The following is a 23,533-nucleotide window of genomic DNA, read 5'->3' as shown; positions in this document are numbered from 1 at the left end:
GTAGAAATACAGCAAAAGGAAACAAAGGAAAAATGTTTCCAAGGATCCCAGGGCTTGCAAAATGGGCCAGGTGCAAAGATATCAATTCTACCATGCAAGGCAAGCGGTCAAGAGTGAAGGACGAGAGGCTGTTAATCCAACCCTTTCTGTGCCAGATTGAGCGCCATCCATAATGCCAGGAAGTGTCTAACTCAGGGCCACGAACTCAGAGGAAAATTGAGTAACACCTATAAATTCTATTTACTTCCCTTTCCAGATCATTAAAGTCATTAAACTAGACCAGACCCAACACAGCCCCGTGCAACAGCCCACTACACATTGCCCTAGAGTTAATCATGCTGCGAAGAATCTCTGGCCGGTCGCTCAGGCTCACCCAAGTGTCCTAGATGTAACTATAAATAGGTTCTCACGCAAGCCTGCTTTTTATTAATGTTGCAAACAGGGTCGGGAGGTCCCAGCCAGAGATCCATTTTCTCTCGCATTCATTCATTACAAGGCAACTCCCTTCTTGGGAGTATTCCTGGTAGGGTGTGCCCTCTTTCTGCAGATGAATGTCATGTGTTAGGCATGCCTCCCCCCACCCCCACTCCCACCTCTCCCACCCCCGTGCTCCAGATGTTTATAACGGCGTAAGAAAAAATGTAGTGTATTCTTTATTTGCTTCTTTACTCCTGTGTTTACTTTCCGCAGTATGCCTAGCCCCCCCCCTCCTCCCCCCCCCCCCCCCCGCCATTGGGAAGGTTTCTTTGGCACCATTGAAGACTTACCAGGCTTTGCCGTGTGCTACATACATTGCCATTCGTATATGCTACACATTTACATCTTCTCTGACTAAATTTTAAAGGGAATTAACTTTGTTCTTTTTCTCTGTAGACCTTATTTGTTTCATAGATGTGAAAAGTGTTTTTGGATCCCGTTTGCGCTAACGCATCTCTGATTTTCCTACTTGAATTTTACCAGGACTGTGTTCTTTTCGGCTCTTTATTTCTCTGTCATTTAGAAATAGAACCCCATGTGCACTGTTCAGGATCCTGTGGTTCTCCGAGATGTTTTCTTTTGGTGACGCAAAACCGGGAAACAGGCTTTATTAAATGAAACACAAAATGGTGCGATAATACAGCGTGTGATTAATATCCAGACAAAAATTACAGGGTCCTAAGGGGAAAGTGCCAGTGTGCGATATGAAATCTGAACTCAGGGAATTCCGTCTCAGCTCTGCAGCACTCAGGTGGTCTGAGACCTCAGGATGCTTTCCCAGGCCTCACTTCTAAATCCGTGTGTTTGGTTTTTGTTTTTATTAATTATTTATATACTTTATATCCCAACTGCAGCTTCCCCTCCCTCCTCTCCTCCCAGTTCCTCCCTCCTGACTCCTTCCCCTTCTCCAGGGCAGTCCTCCCATGGATATCAACCAGCCTTGGCATATCAAATTGCAATAAGACTAGGCACATCTTCCACTGAAGGCAGCACAGTTAGGAGAAAGGGATCCAAAGGCAGGCAGTGTAGTCAGAGATAGCCCCTGCTACTCGCTCAACTGTGTGCATAGCAGCTTTACTCATAACAGCCTGAAACTGGAAACAACCTACATGTCCCTCAACTGAAGGATGGATAAAGAAAATGTGGTACATTTGTAAAATGGAGTATTACTTAGCCATTAAAAATGACATCATGAGATTTGCGGGCAAATGGATTGAAATAGAAGACATCGTCCTGAGTGAGATAACCCAGAAAGACAAGCATGGTCTGTACTCATAAGTGGATCTTAACCATAAAAGGTAGCCATGCTACAAACCATGGACCCAAAGAAACTAAGTAACAAGGAGAGCCCAAGATGGGGACACTTGAATTTCACTGAGAAGGGGGAATAGATTAGACATTGGGAACAGATGGAAGGAGGGAGGGGACTGGGTGGGGAGGGGTTGGGGTAGGGATTGGGACAGGAGGGATGAGGTAGGGAAAATATGGAGGGAGAGAGTTCTGGGAGAGACAACTGGATTTTGGGGGGTGGATCTCTGGAACAAGCTAGAAACCTAGGACAATGGAAAATTCCAGGAACCCATGAGGGTGACCCTAGCTAAGACTTCTATCATCGCAGGATGTGGAGCCTGAACCAACCATCTCTTGTAGCCAGGCAAGACTCCCAATGGAGGGACTGGGATATTAACCCAGTCACAAAACCTTAGGCCCACAATTTGTCCAGCCTACAAGATGTGCAGGGGTAAAAGATGGAGCAGAATTTGAAGGAAGGCCCAACCAATGACGGGTCCAGCTTGAGACCCATGCCATGAGAAGGAGTCCACCCTGACACTATTAATGATATCCTGCTGTACTTGCAGCAGGAGCCTAGCATAACTGTCACCACAGAGGCTTCTCCCAGAAACTGATGGAAACCAACGAGAGCCCCAAAGCCAAACATTAAGCAGAGGTCAGGAAATCCTGTGGAATGGGGAGGCGGGGAGGAGGATTGAAGGAGCCACAGAGGTCAAGGACACCACAAGAAAACCCAGAGAATCAACTAGCCTGGGCCCATAGGGGTTCATAGAGACTGAACTAACAACCAGAGCGCATGCGTGGGTTGGCCTTAGGCCCTCTGCGCATGTGTAACAGTTGTGCAGCTGGGTCTTCATGTGGGTTTTCTAAGATATTAATGAAGAAGAGTAGCCCTCCACTCCCATTCCATCATTTCCTGTTCCGAGAGTCACAGATTTAAACCCGACGTTCAGCACTTACGTCAATGACTAATACATGTGTGGATTTCTACCACTTGACATGCACACTCCGCTGCTCCCCATGGGAAAGCCGAGGGGTTTGCTCCTGTCTCTGTGTGTGCCTGCCACACATGCATTCCTTTCTCGTCTTCCTCCTCCAATATGGTTGCTTCATAATTGCCATTAAGAGACTCTGAGGATTTGTTTGATTATAATCCTATATATAGCGATGTCCGTAGTTAACCGCAGACATAGGCACATATGCCATTTCATGCATTCTTAAAGACTTAAATGCATGTTTTCTTATTTGTTTTAAAATCGTTCTTCTGCAGGGCTCTAAAGATTCTAGCACGTTTTCAATTTTGATCATTTTCATTTTAACATTCCCTGATATGTCAAGTTTTATGGTGTTATACAATGCCTGATGCTATTCCAATTTTAATAACATCTTGTATGATTGTATTTCTTTGGCATCTTTTATGGCCAAAGCATGTTTTTTCTAACATTTTATTATAGAAAATTCAAACACAAAAATTCTGAAAGTAGTATTGTGAATCCATACGCACACACAGACACACACACACACACACACACACACACACACACACACACTTCCTAAACTCAACAGTTGCCACCATTTTACTGTAATAGTTTTGCTCGTCTATGTCTATTTTTGCCAAACATCTCAGAAGTCAGTTGCTGGTAACTGCTGTGATTTCTGTTCTAAATTCCCTATTATGTGTGGGATGATCTGCTCACGCTGGTTTTCCCAGTATTCTCCTGGACTTTAGGTCTTGTGTCATGAGAATTCCTCAACCCCACTTCCAGTCCTAGGCATATCAGGGCATCCAATCACCCTGAGTGTATGATTCAAGCCGACAGGAACATTTTGTCAGACTCCCAGTGTGTGCACTCATTAAGGTTAGTGCCCTAATATAATTTTCACTCTATATAAATGGAGATAGACTCCTCTTCTCTCTGACACTGGAAACCAAGATAAATTATTTAATAAAATGTTTTCTAATATCACACGTTGAATATGTTGACTATTTCTTCTTGATATAATAAAGCCTTCACCGTGTCCTGTGTAAAGCTTTAAAGTAGAGGAGATTGAAGTTAAGCATGTTTGACAAGTTCATTCAGACAAGTTCATTCATGGTAGACCATGAAACCCAGAGTTCAACATACCAAGAAGCACAACTTCAATGTTTCTCGTTAACATATTTTTTTTAATACAAGGTCTCACTATGAAGCTCTGCCTGGTCTGAAACTCAATCTGTCAACCACACTGGCCTCAGACTTACAGAGATCTGCCTGCCTCTGCCTCTGAGTGCTGGGATTAAGGCCTGCACCACCATTCAGGCCACTACTAAGAATTGTAGGTTTGAATTCTCAAGTCACGTGATAATTCTCCTGAATGAAATTTCCTTTTGTAAGTAGCATAAATCAAAAGCTGTAAGAGAAGCAAAGAGATGCAAATCAGAGACCAGGCTAGTACTCCTGCTGTCTGTCTCCCTGCGGGAAGATGCGATCCTACATCCAGTAGTGCCGGTGGGAACACAAGACATTGTTCTTACCCACCTGGAGCGAGGCCCTTACCTAAACCCCCTCAAACATTTTCCAAACCATATTAACCCACACTAAAATATAAACTGAGATTGTAGTTCATTACAGCCATTCCTCATTGTATCAGTGACTTCTCCTTTCCTAGGAAGCTGTCAGCACTTTAGCTTGTTCCTCATTCCCACAGCAGACGTATGTGCCTCACTGTTCTGTGACTGGTACTTTGCTCCCACTTCCTCTTCTTTGGCCCCATTTCCCAACTCTGCTGCACTGAGTTACTAAGTCCAGGACGAGTTTGAGTGAGAACAATTTATACTTAGCCCTTCACAGTCGAGAAATGTTTTAAGGTAATATTGAAGAAAGATATTAATCAAACAGACATACACAAATATTTCAGCTATGTATTATAAAGGGGAGAACCAAAGGCCTAAGAAAGCCCATAAGGGGGTAGATGTCTTGAAGTAGTAATGTATAAGCCACAGGGTGTGTTATCTAAGAGGGTCAACACGTAGGAGGGATTTACACAGCACAGAAGATGTTCAATAATTATGTGTTGGGTGAACACATGGGAATCAGAGAAGCCAGCAAAGAGAGAGAACATGAGCTGGCTGTTCTCCCTACTGAACACACGTTTAATCATTAGCACCGGTCTTGGTCAAAGTTTCTATCGCTGTGATGAAACACCATGACCAAAAAGCAAGTTGGGGAGGAAAGGGTTTATTTGGCTTACATTTCCACAGCACTACTCATTGAAGGAGTCAGGGCAGGAACTCAATCCGGGCAGGTTCCTGGAAGCAGGAGCTGATGTAGAGACCATGGAGGGATGCTGCTTACTGGCTTGCTCTCCCTGGCCTGCTCAGCCTGCTTTCTTATAATAATGATCACCATCCCTAGGATGGCAACATGCACCATGGGCTGGGTCTTCCCACACTGAGCATGAGTTGAGGAAATTCTTTATAGCTGGATCTCATGGAGGCATTTCCTCAGTTGAGGCTTTTTTTTTTTCTTTTCTTTTTTTCGGAGCTGGGGACCGAACCCAGGGCCTTGCGCTTGCTAGGCAAGCACTCTACAACTGAGCCAAATCCCCAACCCCAGTTGAGGCTTTTTTTTATCTTTTTTTTTTTTTGGTCTGTGGTCTAGCTTGAGTCAAGTTTATACACAAAACCAGCCAGTACAATATAACTTGGTCAAAACTAAACATAAAAAGTTTATTCATGCTTTAATCTGAACAGTTCTATTCACCTAGTGTGCATGTGTGCATGTGTGTACACATGTATGCCTGTGTGCATGCATGATATTCATATGTGAGGTGTAAGCATGCGTGTGCCACAGACCACCTATAGAGGTCAAATATCTCAACCTTTGTCATGGGTGTGTGGTTGATCTTGCCTTTCCACATCAATTGAACCAGAGTCTTTTCAGAATTCTGTGAGCCCTGCTAAATGATCCCTGGGCTTCCAGAAAGCCTCTTGCCTTTGCCTGCTATCCATCCTGTAGGAATGTGCTGGCTGGGGTTGTAAATATATAAGTCTGCAAGATGGCTCAGTTGGCCAAGATGCTGCCAATCTTGATGACCTCAGTGTGATCTCCAGAGGCCAGGAGAGGGCGTCAACTCCTCTGGCACTGGAGTTATGGGTGGTTATGAGCTGTCTGCCATGGTACTGGGCACTGAACTTGGTCCTCTGTAAGAGTAGTGTGTGCTTTTACCCACTGAGTTACTGGAAGATGAGGAAGCTCTCCCTGATAAAGTCCTGAGAGAACGTGCATTGTTAACACTAGCATGGTCATGTCTAGGACTTTGGTGCCCAAGCCCCATAAGAGTGACAACCATGTTTCTTGGTGAAGGTCAAGGGGATGGCAAAGTTTTCCTTTGGGTCTAAGTTTGAGGGAGTCACCAGTGTGACTACTGTCACACTAGCAACTGTAGCTTCCTCCTCCCAAGTGTTTACAGCCTGTATAGAGAGAGTGCTGCCTACAGAGACACCCATCCTCCGCCGTGATGCACGTAAGAAACACATTGAGGGTCTAGGTTGTGGTGGAAGTCAGTGCCAATATACCAGAGCATAAACACCCGACCCGATCCCAGCTCTCCTGAATCTATGTGTCTCCCATTTCCTCAGTCTCTACCCTTTTCTCCTTTGTTGACTCTAGTCAAAGTTCCCAGACCCTTGGGGAAATAAACCATCTCTCCAGTCCCTCTTTTTTATCATTTCTTGAGACAGTATCACTGACCTCTGTATCACTGATCTCACACAATCAGTCCCCCAACTTCCAATCTCAAGTATTAGGCACTACTGTCAGGGTAAGGTAATGTCTAACTTAACACTTATTTTCAAAAGTAAAAACTAGAAACACTCAATTATCCTAGAGACAATTGAAAACACCTTGTCTCTTAAAATTCATCATGAGTTCTTTTCACAGGATCATTTTTAACCTTACAAAGAGAGACTAATTTTTGAGTCTGATAGCATGAATGAATTTTGGGGGTTTCTAGATGTGCGGAAGTAGAAGGTTGTTAATATGCTAATTCCCTCCCCTCTTTTCTTCCCTCGATTTTCTTACCTCTAGATTTTTTATCTCAGTATTTTTTCATTCACAATTAACCTTTTGTTCAATAGTACGTGCCCTTGGCTTCTCTGAGAAGATTTACTAGTGTGATTGGTAATTGGATGTGCCTTCATTTTCCAGGTGAGGCCGATGACTGAGGAGGGAGCTAGATCACCATCATTGGGTGTCTGCCCTTTCAGGATGCCCATGAATCTGCTGCCAAGAGGACAGAGCTCACTGTTGTCATCTTTCCCATCTGCCTGCGTTTTTGAACCAGAATGATCCTTTTTCACTCAGATGCCTTCATTCTCCAGTTGGTGAGTCCAAAGTTGTGGACACTAGCTCCCAAACGGGATGGGGTAGTCACTGTCAGCTTGAGTAAGGTCCTTTGTCACTGATACACATGTTGCCTGTACCTCTGAGAGAGCAAAAACAGGAAGGTTGTTGGTTGGTTGGTTGGTTGGTTGGTTGGTTGGTTGGTTAGTTGGTTGGTTGGTTGGTTAGTTGGTTGTTTGGGTGGTTGGTTGGTTGGTTTTATGCTAGATGTCATCTTGATGTCCTGATGTTGTCTCTCGATTGGAGTTGTAACACATAAGAAGACATTCTTAGTCTGGGGGTTTCCAGAATTATAGCTTTGGGACCATTGTGAATAATTCAGTAGTGGTTGATGCTTGGGAACACATTAAGCTCTTAATCTGCCCTAGACATTGCAGACATGGGACACTGGAAGGTAGATGGAAGTCTGCCTTTTATGCGTTCACTGTTGGACAAATTGGAGAGCGCTCTGGCGGTGTTCTCGATCATCTCATCCATGGGACAAGCAGACTCTGGAGTCAGGAGCAAGCTTAGCTATTTGACAACCCTGGAGGAAAAACAAAGCTGTAGTTAAGGCCATAGATGGCTCTTCTGCATTTCTTTTCAAAAGGTTGTCACTATTTGTAAAGCAGAGGAGCAGTTATTTCTTTTGTCTCATCTAAAGCCTCCTGTGTCCCACATTCATATGCTTGAGACGCCAGGCGATTCTTAAATGTACTCTCTGCAGTATGACTTGAATCTATGTGGTTTTTCCTGCAGTAGCTGTTTTTCCATGAAACCTGTCATTTCTCGTGCAGACAGCTTGTGAAGGAGACGTGTAGTAGATTAATGATAACGCTGGCTTTTCACAAATCATGTCTACATTCTTGTTGGGCATGAATCACCTCTTTAAAATTTACAAATATTTCAAAAGCTTCGACTCATATGTTGAAAACAGCTTTGAAATATGCTCCTTCCCAAAACAGCGTTGACGGGAAAGTTTCCAGCACACACGTTATTCTCCAGTTCTTTTGTATACAAAATGAGTTGGAGCCTTGCTGCATCTTCTCTCTCTTTAATATTGGTTGGTTCATCTAATATGCACTTTACCTTAATGGTAGTCACCACTCACCACTCGTCCTTACAACCTGTCCTACTGACCTCCTCACTGTTTTCCAATAGCCACTGTCAAAGGTCTACCTCACGTCTGTCCCAGCAGCCCATTTTACTTCTGTTAAAATAGAACACGTTGTAGGACACAAGTCAAATCTTCCAAAATACCATTCTATATACTTTCTAGTTTCTTCAAAGACTCACTTGTGTCACATGATGTTTTTCTGGAAGCTGTCTTATGAGAGGATGCTTGCTGAAGCAGACACACAAGAGGATGTTTTGCTGAGAACAGATATGTAGTGTTTTTCTGGAGGCCTTCTTGTGAGAGAGCATATGGTGTTTTGCTGGAGCGGACTCTTGAGAAGGAGAGTGATGATTAAAAGGAATATAAATATAGCCCTACAGCCAGTGAGAGGAAGCTGTTGCATTGGTTCACCTTGCAATGCTTTGCTGGGCTTTGTGTGTGGTGACTCTGTAGAGAGGAAACTCTCCAAACAACTGCTTTTGGCAGTCTGGCTGCTTCTGGCTGCTCCTGGCTGCTTCTGGCTGCTCCTGGCTGCTCCTGGCTGCTTCTGGCTGCTTCTGGCTGCTTCCTCTGGCTCCTGCTGACTCAACACAGCTTTGAAGTTTCTTCTGGATCAAGTTGCTGCTACTGATTGTGTGTGATGTCTTGTACTGGACGGCTGATATCCTTACAACCCAAAGAACTACTTCTAGGCAGGTTCACATCCCCCTTGTCCTGTATTAACCATTTTTCTCTCGTACCTTTGAGCAGTAGGTTAGAAGGGAGGTTGAAGCATTTAAGAACCTTTATTAAATTATTAAGGTAGGCTTGAAAAATCTAAGCCTGCACTAACCTTTAACCAGTATTTTCATTTCGAGTAAAACAACTTATACCTTTCCGTCTGTAGACCTATTATCAGCCATTTCTCCCAGAAGCTCTGATTCTTGTTTCTAAGGAGTGATAGAGGAATCAGAGTCTGCCCTGCATATGGCCCACACCTATAATCCCAGCACTCAGGAGCGTAGAGCAAGAGAACAGCCGTAAACTCAAGCTCCACCTGACCTATACAGCGTCAGTCTGGGCTGCAAAGGGGAAACTCTCAAGAAACAAACAAATCAGTCTGAGTACTTGGAATGACATACTTGGTATGATATCGGTACAGCACTGCTCCTTCCTGAACACATCTACAACACACATAGTCTTAACCTTTTGATCTTTATTGATTTTTATCTTATGTGTATGAGTATTTTTACAGGCACATATGTCTGTGTACCATGTGCATGTGTGCATGCCGGGCCTGTGACTGCCTGGAACGGGGGTTATAGACTGCTCTTATCCACCATGACGGTACTGGGAACTGAAGCCCTGGAAAAACAGCCAATGTTCTTAACCACTGGGCCATTTCTCCAGCCCCATAAAACCATGAATTCATTAAAAAGTTTCTAAACTATTCATTTCCTTAATTCCTCCAATGTCATATCTATGTCTCTTTTCCTTTACACTGAAAGTTCTGGTTTGTGGGTGGGGTGTGCATCTGTTTTGATGAAAATGGTTTTAGAGCTTCAGAACCAGTGTCACTTTTAACAGCAACAAAACAAAACAACAAATAACAAAATAATAGACCAAATATATGATATCTTTGCATGTTTTTTCTTTTTTTTGTTTGCATTTTGGTCACTAATTAAGAATATATCTGAAGGGCTGGAGAGATGGCTCAACACTTAAGGGCACTGGCTGCTCTTCCAGAGGACCTGAGTTCAATTCCCAGCACCCACAGGGTATATTATAACTGTCTGTTAAGTCCAGTTCCAAGGGATCTGGTACCCTCACATGGTCATAAATGCAAACAAAATATCAGTGCACATAAAAACAAATAAATCTTAATGTATATGTATATATATATTAAATTTTATGTACAGAAGTCACTTGAAGTAGCTCTCTGCAGTTCCCCATGTGACATATAGCTAAGCACATTTACTTCTCGTTCACGCTTAGACTTGTTTTATTTAAGCCTGGCTCCTTTGCCTAATATTTTTGAATATGTAAAACATCACCGAGTCCAAAAGTTAAAAATAAGAAAGGCATATTCAGGAAAAACAAATCTCATTTCAGTGTTTAGTTTGTCTTAACTAATCAGGAAATTCCCAGTAAGAAACAATGGTTACTTCTAATTCTTTGAGCTTGAAAATATTCACCAAATATGTACAAGGTATGCCTTCATTTCTTTTACAAAGCCTAACAGAGTGTGCTCGCTGAGTTTTGCAACATTTTTTGTTCATTTGACAAATTTAACTGGGGATCTTTAAAAGGATACATTGTAGTTCAGTCCCTATGGATGGACATTTGAGTTGTTCCAGTTCCAGAGATTAAAATTAAGGCCGCAGTGAGCATACTTACGACTTTGCTTATCCTACTTCTGTAAAAACACAATTTTCTCTAAAAGATGGCAGCATGCATCCTGCTTATGATAGGAGACATTTCCTTAAAGTCATTCCAAATTATCACATATAAGAAAAATATGTACTCTTTCAGTTTTGAGTTCCTACTCAATATTTTTTGGAAGGTTCCTCTGGTTGAGGACTGTTTGCACCCTTCCACAGGTCTTTAAGAATATTGCCCTTGGGAACAAGAATACCCTTGGGAGGGAATAGGGAGGCAAAGTTTAGAAGAGGTCGAAGGAACTTTCGAAGGCCCATTCAGAGCCTGCCCCACATGTGGCCCATACATATACAGCTACCCAATTAGACAAGATGGATGAAGCAAAGAAGTGCAGGCTGACAGGAACCGGATGTAGACCTCTCCTGAGAGACACAGCCAGAATATAGCAAATACATAGGCGAATGCCAGCAGCAATCCACTGAACTGAGAACAGGACCCCCGTTGAAGGAGTCAGAGAAAGGATTGGAAGAGCTTGAAGGGGCTTGAGACCCCATATGAACAACAATGCCAAGCAACCAGAGCTTCCAGGTACTAAGCCACTCCCTAAAGACTATACATGGACTGACCCTGGGCTCCAACCTCATAGGTAGCAATGAATAGCCTAGTAAGAGCACCAGTGGAAGGGGAAGCCCTGGGTCCTGCCAAGATTGAACCCCCTAGTGAACGTGATTGTTGGGGGGCGGGTGGTAATGGGGGGAGGATGGGGAGGGGAACACCCAAAGAGAAGGGGAGGGGGAGGGGTTAGGGGGATGTTGGCCTAAAAACTGGGAAAGGGAATAACAATTGAAATGTAAATAAGAAATACCCAATTTAATAAAGATGAAGAAAAAAAGAATATTGCCCTTGGGTTTTGCTTCTTTTCCCATTTTCAAGTCTTTATACAAAATACAAGTAAGAATTCATCAACAATAAGAAATTTTAGTTCTTTGAGAGTGATAGCAAAATTTTTCTATAATTTTAATATTTATGCTTTTACCTGGGGATATAGTAATGATTTTTTTACATATTTTTAGAAATTTTATTGAGATCTTATTCACATGTGTCTTAGCAAGTGTTCTATTGCTCTGAAGAGATGCCATGGCCAAGGCAACTCTTCCAAGAGAAAGCATGTAATTGGGGCTGGGTTACAGTTCAGAAGTTTAGTCCATTTTCATGGCAGGAAACACGGTGGTGTGCAGTCAGACATGGTGCTGAAGAGTAGGTGGAAGTTCTACAACAGGATCTGCGGGCAGCAGGCTGGGAAGACACGGGTCTGGCTTGAGTATTTGAAACCCCAAATCCCACCCACTCCCAGTGACACACTTCCTCAGACAAAGCCACACCTACTCCAAAAAGGTCACACCTCCTAATCCTTGTGAGCTGACACCACTCTCTAATGACCAAGCATTCACATATAGGAGCCTGTGGAGGGCCCTTCCTATTTAAACCTTAATACCATGAAATAGACTGGTATGAAGTATGTAATTAGAGGGCTTTTACTATGGCCTCAGAGTCCATTACCATAGTCTATTTAAGAACATTCCATTACCTTATATGTCCCTAGCAACCACTAGTCTACTTCCTCTCTCTACAACTCTTGACTGGTTTCAATCCATCTGTGTCTTCTTGTTGTACACATTTGGTTCTAGTTGCTATATTTTAATCCCTCACTTAATCAGAGTTTATCTTATAAATGACATAAAGTATGACTCTATCTCCCCTCCCCCAGAACGAGTCGTGGTAAGACTTACTGGAAAAGTCTTTCAGTTTCCTCTTGTTGCTGTAATAAATTCCTGAAGATTCTAGTGGCTTTTTAAAAAAGCAAAACAGTTTTGCTATCTTATGATTGTAAAGGTCACGTGTCCCATAACCCCTACTCCTCAAGTTAAAATGGATGTGTTGGCAAGACTGTGTTCCTTCCTTAGACTTCAGGGGAGGATGTGTCCTTTTTCTCTTCATCTTCTAGAGGCTGTCCCATCCCTGGGCTGAATGCCTTTATCCTGCTTCTATGTCACAGTTCTTCCTGTTTTGATCTCGTCTTCCTCTGACTAAAGACTCTGACCAGACTGGGCACATCTAAGTAACGAAGGGCAATTCCTTCCTTTCAAGATCTTTTAAAGCGATCCCATCTGGAAAGTACACTGTCTGAGACAGTACACTCACAGGCTTGGGGGAGTAGGATGTGGACATCATCAGAGGACCACTCCTTAGCCTACCATGTCACAACCCCAGTCTGCGCTGGTATCCACTAACTGCCACGTTTTCATATTCATCAGGTCTCACATTTAGAGCATCTGCTTTGCTCCCTTGGACTGTACAGGAGCCACTGCCACACTGTCCTAGTAGCAAGGACATTATGTTTCTGCCTTTCCAGCTCCATGCTCTTCCCTTTAGGGTGTCCTTGGCACCGACTACTTGTGGGTTATTTCACATGAGTTCTTGAACCACCCTCACCCAGCAGTTGGCATTTTGTCAGACTGGCTTTGCATTTATGTTAACATACGGAAATTTGATGTTTTTATGCCGTGTATTCAGTCTATCCAAGAGCTAAAGATGCCTCCTATTTGGTTCAGCCAATTTCCGCACCTCTCGGGAGTGTTTTGTGGTTTTATCACACAAGCTTTGCTCATTTAGTTCAAAGTTTCTTTCTAACCATTTCGGTTTTGTACCGAGGATCTTCTCTTTCATCAGCTCAGTCATTGCCTGTGTATATGTAAGGGACTTCTGGAAATTAATGGAACTTTGCTAGTTTTTTGTTACTTCTATCTTCTTGTTTAGTTTTGTGGATTCTAAAAGATATTTTAAAAGAATTATTCATTATTTTACGTGTATGGGACCCAATTATGTTAAGTAGTAACAGGTGATTTTTTTTTCTTTCAAGAAAAGTCATAAAGCAAAACATACTGGTGGCGACCCCTATCTGCAGGTCACGGCAAAGCAAGGGAAACTCTTGACAGGTTTCAGATATGATAGGGCGACATTCTTGCCTCTTGGATTGGTAGAAGTTAGTGATGAGATGCTATGGACACATTATAAAGTTTTTAATAATAGTCACCAGGATGTTGACTTGGACAGAGGGGTCGGCAGTGCAGGCTTGAAAGGGACAGAAAATAGCACATGATAATTTGACTCTTGCCTGGGACGTTTGAGCTCTCCACAGTCTCTAGGTCCACCCATTTGGCCCTGCATGAACTTGAGTATGAACTGTTCTTTTCTAGAACCTCAGTTCACACATCAAAGACAGTTTTTGACGTGTGGAATGTGTCTTTCGGGGCAGTTTGAATCCATGTGTTCCACACCATGGCCACTCACATGTGGCTCAAGGTTGAGCCATCTCTACTTTTCCTGAGATGAGAGCTGTGTGTTTTGCATTGACAGACACAAAGCAGAGGGAGTGTTTCTTCAGTTTCAATCTTTTCTTACTCCCCAGCTGCTCAGCACGCAGGCCTCAGGGAAGCCTTCTCCCTTTTGATATAACTCTTTGCTGCTGCATATGGGATGCTACAATTTTCCCGGAAAAACAAAATTTCACAGGACTGATGACTCCCAAGTAAAGGCAGCTATCCATCAGGGGGCAGCTGTACTCTGAAATGGAAATGATCTTCCCCTAGGGATCATTTTGTCCCCTCAAGTCATAAGGAGTTCTTTGAAAGGCATTGCAGACCCATGCCAGTGAGGTCAGGGTTTAATTGAGGGACCCTGCCTCAAGGAATAAGGTAGAGAACAATACAGAGGAAAACCTGACACTGACATTCACACGGATGTGCATACCTATGCACGCATGGGCATGCAAAGACAATATTTAAGTTGGGCATGGTGGTAGTATGTATCTGTCTTCCCCACAATCTCCACTGAGGCGGGGGGGGGGTGGTGTACCCACATACTTGGGTAATATATTGCCACTGTCTCAAAAATCCAGCAAAAAGAAAAATAAGAAAAGAAATTCTAGTTTTATTATATCACAACTAAATACTGGTCAAACTCACACTTCTTTGTGGGCTCCAGTGACTTTTTTGTGATTCAATGTAAATATTTGAAAAGACTTTTTTTAAAAAAAAAATCAAGTTTGCTGTATTCCCGAAGTGTTTAGATTATCATGCAATTCATTATGTTTTCTCTGTGTTTGTACCCTTGACCTGTTGTGAACTGAGAAAGTTAGTCTCTTTTAGTCTTCTTGTAGTCTGAATGGAGGAGTCTCCACAATGGCTGGGTATCCTCAGAACATGAAGATTTTAGCATCCTGTGTGTAGAAGCCATTTAGCTCCCTTGTTTACAATGTTTCCCACTCGAGCTAGCTACTCTTTTATTCTCTCAAAGTAAGTCTATCTGTTCAGGGAGACAAAGGACCAGGATCTGAATGAATGTTTCCTGAAGGCAGCCTCTCTACAGTCTGTAGTTTAGTGACTCTGATTAACCCTTGCTTTGACAGTACTTAGCGTGAATTCTGAGCCTCTGGGTGACTTTGTGCTGTGACTTTTTCCTATTGGCTTCCTGTCTACTTTTCTCACAGCTGTCCTGACATTTAAGCCTTAGTCCTCTACTCTCTGACTTCGAAAACACCGTTGCTATCTTGCTCTTGAACCTTTCTTTATGTCCCCATAGGCTTATATATGTTTAATCACAGCACTATCTCTTTGTAGGGTTGTAGGAATAAAAAGGGTTTTCAAAAAGATTCCAACTTATTAGGAACCCTCCTCCTGGGATTTCCCTCCAAGACATTTTTAAATTGCATTTGCACTTTCTAGATTCAGGTAGGGCTCCCTCATTAGGATTTGATTCTGCTCTCACCAGACCCAGCCTCTATTTCTCAGTCTTTACCCAGCCAACACGCTCAGTTAAAGACTATTGCCTTTCTGGACCGATGATGTGACTGGAGAGGGGGTGGGGGTTCACACCAGGACCCACATGGTGGAGGGAGAGAGGCTAAGCTGCAGTTGTCTCTCATCTCTGTGGGTGTGCTGTGGCGTATGCTTAAGACTGTCCTTTCTTCGTCTCTTCTCCTTTTACCTGCTTTCCACACCTGGGATCTTCAGATCTTGTACTTCAGGTTGAAAACTCCTCATTTTATTTTAGGAGAGCCACTTCTGTTTCTAATGTGAGACCACCTAAAAGTACACACATCCACTAATGACAGATTTTGTATCATTTACAGAATTATTCTCTGTCTTAAGCTTATTCTCTGACTTAAGGACCTTGGGTTCTCTTTCCCACAAGCTTTTTCTGGTGAGAGGATGTAGTGTACGTCTCCATACCTAGTGTGGGGACCAACATCTGCAAACAATGCAAGTCTCTTAGCTGTCTTGGAATTAGAAGTTAAACCGTCTCTGTGTGTCATGCATGTCGGTGCACATGTGTACTTGCATGTGGAGCTAGAGGTCAACCTCAGGTACCATCCCTTAGGAGCTGTCCCCCTTTACTTGCCTGAGGTGCCCGGACCCTCAGTGGATACTCAGTACCCAGAAGTAATGACTCTAATGCTCCTCTGCTTACCTTCATTTATAATCTGTTGGATACTGTCACAACCTTGCCTAGGATGCCAACTCTGGTGTCCTGTTTATTCGGTTGATACAGTTCAGTCCTAGTCTTTCATTTCCTGCTGGGAGCTGGGTACTCACCTCACCTTAGTCTTGTAAAGGAAACTTGTTTTTCTCAGCTATGGCGGCTTTAAAATATGCTTTTGAAATACATTTTTAAAAAATACTCCTCTCTGATGCCCTCTCCTTGAATTTGGGCTAGGTGTTCTGTAAAAGGTGTGAGAGAAGTCACTGGGTATGGCTTCTATCTGGTTCCTCACAGGATGCCTGCCCTGTAACATAGCCATCATGCTGTGAGCAAATCCAAACACCAGAGAGCTACACTTCCCTGCCTAGAGCCCCAGATAAATCGCAGTCATCACAGCCAACAGCAACAACCAACTCTACAACATCTGAATGATACCTCTCAGATGTTAAGCCTTTCCTCTAAACCTCCCAGTATTGTGGGGCAGAGAGGAGCCACCCCCAGCCACAGAAACCATCAGTGACAACACAAGACTAGTGTTTAAAGACAGCCTCTTCAGTGAGTCTTCTGAAATAGAAAATCACTTCTCTCGCCTTTGGGAAATGTGCTTTGATGTTCAGAACCCAGACCTTCTTCCCAGAAAGCAGGTGGGCACACCAAGATGTACTGCTTGGCTCTAGCTCTTGAACTAACATGCCTGCCTCTTGATTATTCACAACTCTCTTGGCTGCATGTTTCAGAAACTAAGTAGCTATACAAATTTTTTTAAAAAAATTGTTTCATGTACCTAAAAGGTCTGATGTAGATGGATCTAGCTTTCATAATCTTCCAAACATAAATTTTTTTCCCATCTCTGAGCTGACTAGCCTGAAGCCTGACTACATTTCTTTGGCGCTAACTGGACATGTGTCTGTCTCTGAACAGTTTAGGATACAGAGGGTGCCTGGCTGGATCTGGGTCTCATGGACCTCCTGGAAGCACACTAATTAAAAATAGAAGGGGCGACTTTGATTAGTTTTTAAATTAAGTTTCAGTAACTGAAGAAAATAAATGAGGAGATGAAAATTGTCGCTGGAGACAACCTGCACATCACGCCTCTGCCCTGCCGTGACAGCCCTTGACGTGTTTTCTAGCCTCTAGTATATCTTGCTGTTGGCATGTCATCAATTAACAATGTTCTGCCAGGAACACAGATCTGGCTTTCTGCTGTAATCCCTTGTCTCCTCCTCTGCCTTTAGTTAGTTCTCCTATCACTAGCTTAGTCATTGTCCCACAAGGCTTCACTGGATGCTGAGCAAAACCTCAACTTCAGATAGGATATTACAATAGAAGTCTCTAAGTCTCAGCCAGCAAAGCTATTCAGCTGGTCCGGAAAGCTGAGGCCGGATTCCAGTGTAAACACAGAACTCAGCCAGGCCCCTAAAGGACACACTAATCGGATTAGACTTGAGGTTCTTATTATAAAACCCACCCAACCAGGCCTTTCAGTTTGAGGTTTGTAACTACAGGGGAGGGTCAGAGAGATATGGAGTGTGAACTCAATAATGCTTTTCGTTTTAACAAAAAAAGAAAAATTTCAAATGCAGTCTGAGAACTCAGAGTTTCTTATCATGCGACAATAAACTTTGCACCTAAGAATTTGCAGCACATGGCTAGATTTTCACCTGCAACGTCATGCAAGTCAATTCAACAGAACAGAAGCTTGAAGGATGTCTATTACTAAGTTTCCGATTATAGAAGAATTTTCATATTACAATAAAAAAATACATTTTCCCCTTGGAAGGCTTTTGTATGTCAGTTCTGTAATGACATTTAACAATTTAAAAAATATGTTTAGAATTATTTACGAGGCAGCACATAAATGGTTTGTTACATTAACAAGGCAGAATTTTACACAGTAGCCTAAGTGGGCAGGGAACTCAATCTTCCCACCTCAGCTTCCCCTGTGTCACCATTAAAGGATTTCCCATTACTTTTATTATTTAAATGCAGTCACGTTAGTATACTTAAAACACTATGTTTTATAGTTACATTTTAAATCCATATCTTCAATAAGTTTTCTGTACGATTCTACAAACACTGTATATAAAGTCATTTTTGGTATCAGAGAACAGCGTTCCCATACTTGTCTTGTTATATGCAGGACAAGTTTAAACTGGTATAAAATTGTACTCTGAAAAGACTACCAGAAGAAACACACATAGACAGGGTGATCAATGATGTCATAGCTCATGAAAATAACAAAAGGACTCATATCCTTATGTCAGTAGAAATCAAAGGAGATTTCAAAATTTAATGGTAAAAATTTAAGTAGTTAACTAATATATTCACAGTTAAGATTTATCACCACCACCACCATCATCATCCTCATATTTACCCAACACATTGTGGGTTGGTCCTTCCAGACTAGTGTCCACTAACCATTCCTGTATGAATTCTGCAAGCTGACCCTTCACAAAATGGGACATATGATACTTGTCCCCCAAAGCAGATGCTCATGAGGTCCTTAGGTAAGCTGGTAACTACTGTGCTGGAAATCTGATACCTCTTAATCATGTGTGCATAATGGGAGTGTGTGTGTGTGTGCACATACATGTGCATATGAGAATGTATATATGTGCACGTGTGTGTATGTGTGCGTACACATGCATGTGCATATGAGTATGTATATATGTGTGTGTGTGCATGTGTGTGCATGCGCACACACATGTGGAGGCCAGAGGACAACTCTGTGAAGTGATGGGTTCTAGAAGTTGAACTTGGGTCTCCAGGCAGTCTCGCCATCCCAAATCCAGCAACTCCTAAAGTGTAGTGTGGAGTAACATTGAGTCGGAAGGACTCATGTCTGTACCCTCTATAGAACGGATATTCTGTGTGCTTGGTCCAGTGAGCCTGTAAATCTGTATTTGCTTAGAGAGAGATCAGAAATGTGTGTCCTACTTCAGCCATCAAACACGTGTGGCTGTGGAGTGAGGGACTATTTCCCACAGAGAAGGGACCTTTCCTGGCTCTCCTGGAAGTCTGCTCCCTTCCTCTTCCCATGCTGGTTAATGTTGGAAGCAGCTTTGGCAAGTGCTGCCGGTTGGCCCCCCAGTTTATCCTCTTCTTCCTTTTCATTAAGGATGCCAGCTCGTCCCATCCAAAGGTCCATTTCTCAGCTTTCTTTTGAAGCCAAGCAAAGCCAAATGGGATTCGTCACACTAGCTTGCCCAGAAGCCTGGTCATTACTATGCGTGGATGAGGGACGGTGTTATTGTATCTGACCGTGTTACTGTATCTGACTGTGTTACTAACTGTATCTATGTGTTGTTTCAAAAGCAACTTATCTGATTATTGGAACAACGTATAAAGCTGTAGCTGCTACAAGGGGACCAGCATAAGCAATGCCATTTCATTATCTTAGTGACATAACAGTTATCAATCTTACTACCTGATACATTTATTGATTAAGTAAACTGTCCATGTCAAGTTTATTGTAGTGAGAAGCTAATAATGACAATATACCACCACAAGTTAGGGGCCAGAAAATCCAGAGTATAAGTTATTATGATAGAAAGCATGCAAACGTCTTGAAATAGCACTTCTGTGCTGAAAGTGGGTCTGGGTCGTGTGCATGTGGAGATGTGACAGTTCATCACCAGCAACAAGAGAGATGCCTTCGGATAGCTCAAACAACAAAAGGGAGCTGGAGAGATGGCTCAGCAGTTAAGAGCACTGGCTGCTCTTCCAGAGGTCCTGAGTTCAATTCCCAGCAACCACAAGGTGGCTCACAACCACCTATAATGGGATCCAATACCTTCTTTTGGTGTGTCTGAGGACAGTGACAGTATACTCATATACATACAAAAAATAAAAGACAAAAGTGAGACCAGGAACAGGAGGCGAGTAAGAGACCGCAGTGGTGTCTCTGCCAGAGACACTGGCTACAGGCAACCCCTGTGGCCGTTTCTGGCATTTTGAAACTAATGCAGAAGGCAGTAGAGATATTTTCATGTAAGTCTACCTCCTGCAGAGTACAAAGACAAGGCGACAGCACATCGTGACCTGTGACCTGCCTGCGTCTTTCTGTCATCTCACTCCCTGCTCATACTGGCTCTGCTGTGTCCTGTAACTCCACTTCTTCTCTAGACTCCAGGAAGACTGAGCAGAAACTCTGCACTACCACAGCCAGAGGGACGTTCCTGGGAGCAATCTTTTTCAAATTCAGTACCCAGAGATTAGAACTGGTGTCACACTGGAACATATTAGAAGTTAGTATGTATTAGTATATTAGTCTGTATAATTATATTATACACACACACACACATATATATTATGTACATTAGTCTGTATAACTAATCCTACTTTATCTGTGTACAGAACTTTATTCTCAATTCTGAAGGATTCCAGCAGTTAAGAGATTTGTTGACAAGCTTGTTCCTTTCTGAAGCTTCGAAAGGAGGTTTCCTTTTGGGAAAAGAACATCTGTAGACCTCCTAACTGAGTGTGCCTCTTCTAAGAGACTCAAGTTTCTGCTCCACGTTTGTGAGTACATTAAGAGGCCTTCCATGCCTGAATCCAGGATGCATATTCTACTGGAAAACCCCACAGACTTTCACAGGAATATGCCTAAAAGCAGTGGGACAGGAGGAAGCAAATGACTGTCATCTCATCTCATTAAGCCCCGCCCACAGATCTTGAGAAACTCGTTATTCATTCCCATGTTCTCACAATTCACATCAGTGAAAATCCCCATGTTTCGGCACAGCCTGGAGATCAATTCTCTGATAACTTCTTCACTGTGTGCCCCCATCAATCACTTCATGAGTCAAGTTGCTCTGGGGAGCAAGTCACTGCAGCAGTCCAGGTGAGCTGAATGCGTCCAGCATCTTCACCATGAGACCAAGTCCTACCACGTGCTAGGTAGGCTTGAGCTGAACAGAAACTGTAAGGATGACTGGTAGGAGAGCAGAAGGGAGCGTAAGAGCAAGGCAGGAATATAAAAAAGCTTAACACTTTTCCAGAGATTTCAAAAGTAAACACGATTAGTTATAAAATAACACAGAAGAAAAATGGAAAAAACAAAAAACAAACAAACAAACAAACAAAAAAACCATGCCCATCTGTGTCAAGGGCCAAAATGTAAATTATTGTCTCATCTAATTCTCTCTTCTGCTCTGGAGATACTGTCTTCCTCTGGAACAAGTGGAGTTTTTGAGAGGTGAAGTAATGTGGTTAAATTCATGCGTGGATGAGCAGGCTGTGACTAGGATCCAACCTGTCTCTCCCAAGCGCCAATCAGACAAGGAAGAAATGGCCCGGACTGAAAGTGTCACAGAGTAAAGAACACATAGTGGAGGGATGAGCATGCTTAGTCCGTGTTGGGACAGGAGTCGCTATGGTCTGAATATTTGTGTTTCCTCAAACTTCATATGTAATCCTTGGCAGGGTAGTGAGATTGAGGCTAACGAGGACTGTGTGGCAAGTATATGTGACTCTGTATAACGTATGTCTCAACAAGGAAACAGAAGCCCTGGGTGGAAAGTTAATCCCAAAGGTGATAGCATCCAGAGCTGAGGCCTCTGCAAAGTGATTACATCAGGAGAGTGGGGTCTTCATGTGTGAGCTGTGAAAGGTACCCCCTGATTCCTGGTCAAGATAGTTCGAATCCCCGGAAACCCTAACAGAGATGGCAGGAGCATTCCCAGCCTCCCTGCAGGGTCCCCTCCCCCATAAAACCCTGTAGAGAGATTTGAGACAGACCAGTCACTTAGAGCAAGCCCCAAGCCCCTCCTCCACAGGTGAGGATATGGGTCACATAGGCTGCTTAAGACAGATCAGTCCTAGAAACAGGACCACGCCCCCCGAATATGTAGATGAGGTCTTCCCAAGCTTTCAGGCCAAGCCAATAGGAAGAACTTGCTGTCAGACATTGACCCATCCAAAAACTGTATTTAAGAGTCGTGTTCAGAATTAAAGGCGTGAGGGAAATATTCCATCGTCTGAAAGCTTCTGCCATAAGAGCCACTTGGGGAAGAGATCTGCTCTCCCGAAATTGCGGCCAGAAGCTCCCCTATACCCCTCACCAGGTAGTCAGTCTGCTGGCTCAGCATGGCCGGGCAACCGAAGTAACAGCGAAGGAAAGGAGCAGAACCGGCAGCAGAGGTCGCAGAAGCAGCCCCACCCCCACCCCTCGCCTGAGTTCTCTTCCCCCTCACCCGAACCAGAACATCTTGCTGGGCCAGAGATCGCTACCTGACAAGAGGCCCAAGGACCGCTGTTTTCTTCCAGGAATGGAAGTTCACAACTGAAGGACAGCATGTGCAATGCTGGGAACGGATCCTCCCCAGATGTTTAGTCTGTGGGCGCCTTGATCCAGGACTTCCTCATCTCCAGACCCGTGGGAAGAAAATTCTGGTGGTTTCACCCACTTAAGTTAAAGCACTTTGCTACAGTAGCCAAGATGGCGGCAGGACTGGAAAGTAGAATCCCAAGGATGGCCCGCCCTGGTGAGAGATGCTTTCAAGGTCAGGGTGTTCTGGACCTATCCCTATTGTCAGCCATGTTGTCTGGAGTTCAAGGCTAAGTTGTCTCCAGGATACTGCAATGTATTTTCTTCATTTACATTTGCTTTCTGTGTCATTGCTGATCTAACTGTGAGAGTTGGTTTGTAAGGCATAAAACTCGGCAAAAACATGCCCGAGTTTCTGCAGAAAAGGGGGCTGGATGTCTACACTTTCGTTGTGCCTGGGAGCCAAGAACACGTGAAAAAAATTGACTTTGTGTTTCGTCCTTGAACATCTTGCCACGGAAACTTCAGACCAATTAGGGTTATGCTGCAAACCTAAAGTCCCATAAAGCCTGTGGGTCTGTGAAGGAGTCTGTTTTAAACCGGCTGGAAATCTCAAGCTGCTATCTCCCAGGGTTTCTAAGATACAGTTGACTCCAAATTGGCCCACTGTGTTGTGCCCTGGGGCAGTGCTACAATGTGGCAATTGTGTCTAATTAACCTGCTGCTAACCGTGGGGTGTCAGAAAGGCAAATCACCAAGCAGAGAGGGAGGCTGCTGTTATTTCCTCAGACTCGGAGCTGGCTGGTTTAGATTTTTTGAGACAACTCTGAAACCTGCCATCACATTAGTGCTGTATTTCAGAGTTGGGTTTTATGCGTCTTTGACAGGGTTATATTTTAAACTTGGAAAAGGTAAAAAGGCACAGAGATTATTTCCTGAATATTAATTTGGAGGTGGGAGCAAGATTTCAAACAATCAAGCTTTGAATCCACGCACTGACTGTTCCGTGCATACTCCAGGTGATAACGCTAATGGGGTAATTTTCTTCAGCCATGTGGGAGCCAGGTGAGCAGAACAGAAGGCTTTGCTTTATATGCAAGTTGGAACACATAAGTA

At 43.4% G+C, this 23,533-nt stretch overlaps 1 long non-coding RNA gene across 1 annotated transcript in view; it reads right to left on the bottom strand.

Moving 5' to 3' along the window:
• The window catches only part of LOC134480617 (uncharacterized), a 65,284-nt gene that overhangs the window by 25,214 nt on the left and 16,537 nt on the right, over positions 1–23,533 (bottom strand). The window lies entirely within an intron of this gene.

The sequence above is a fragment of the Rattus norvegicus genome, chromosome 9 (genome assembly GCF_021556685.1).
Source record: "Rattus norvegicus strain SHRSP/BbbUtx chromosome 9, alternate assembly SHRSP_T2T, whole genome shotgun sequence".
NCBI lineage: Eukaryota > Metazoa > Chordata > Mammalia > Rodentia > Muridae > Rattus > Rattus norvegicus.
The sequence above is the reverse complement of the archived record's forward strand: the minus strand, read 5'-3'. Positions and strand labels throughout refer to the sequence as shown.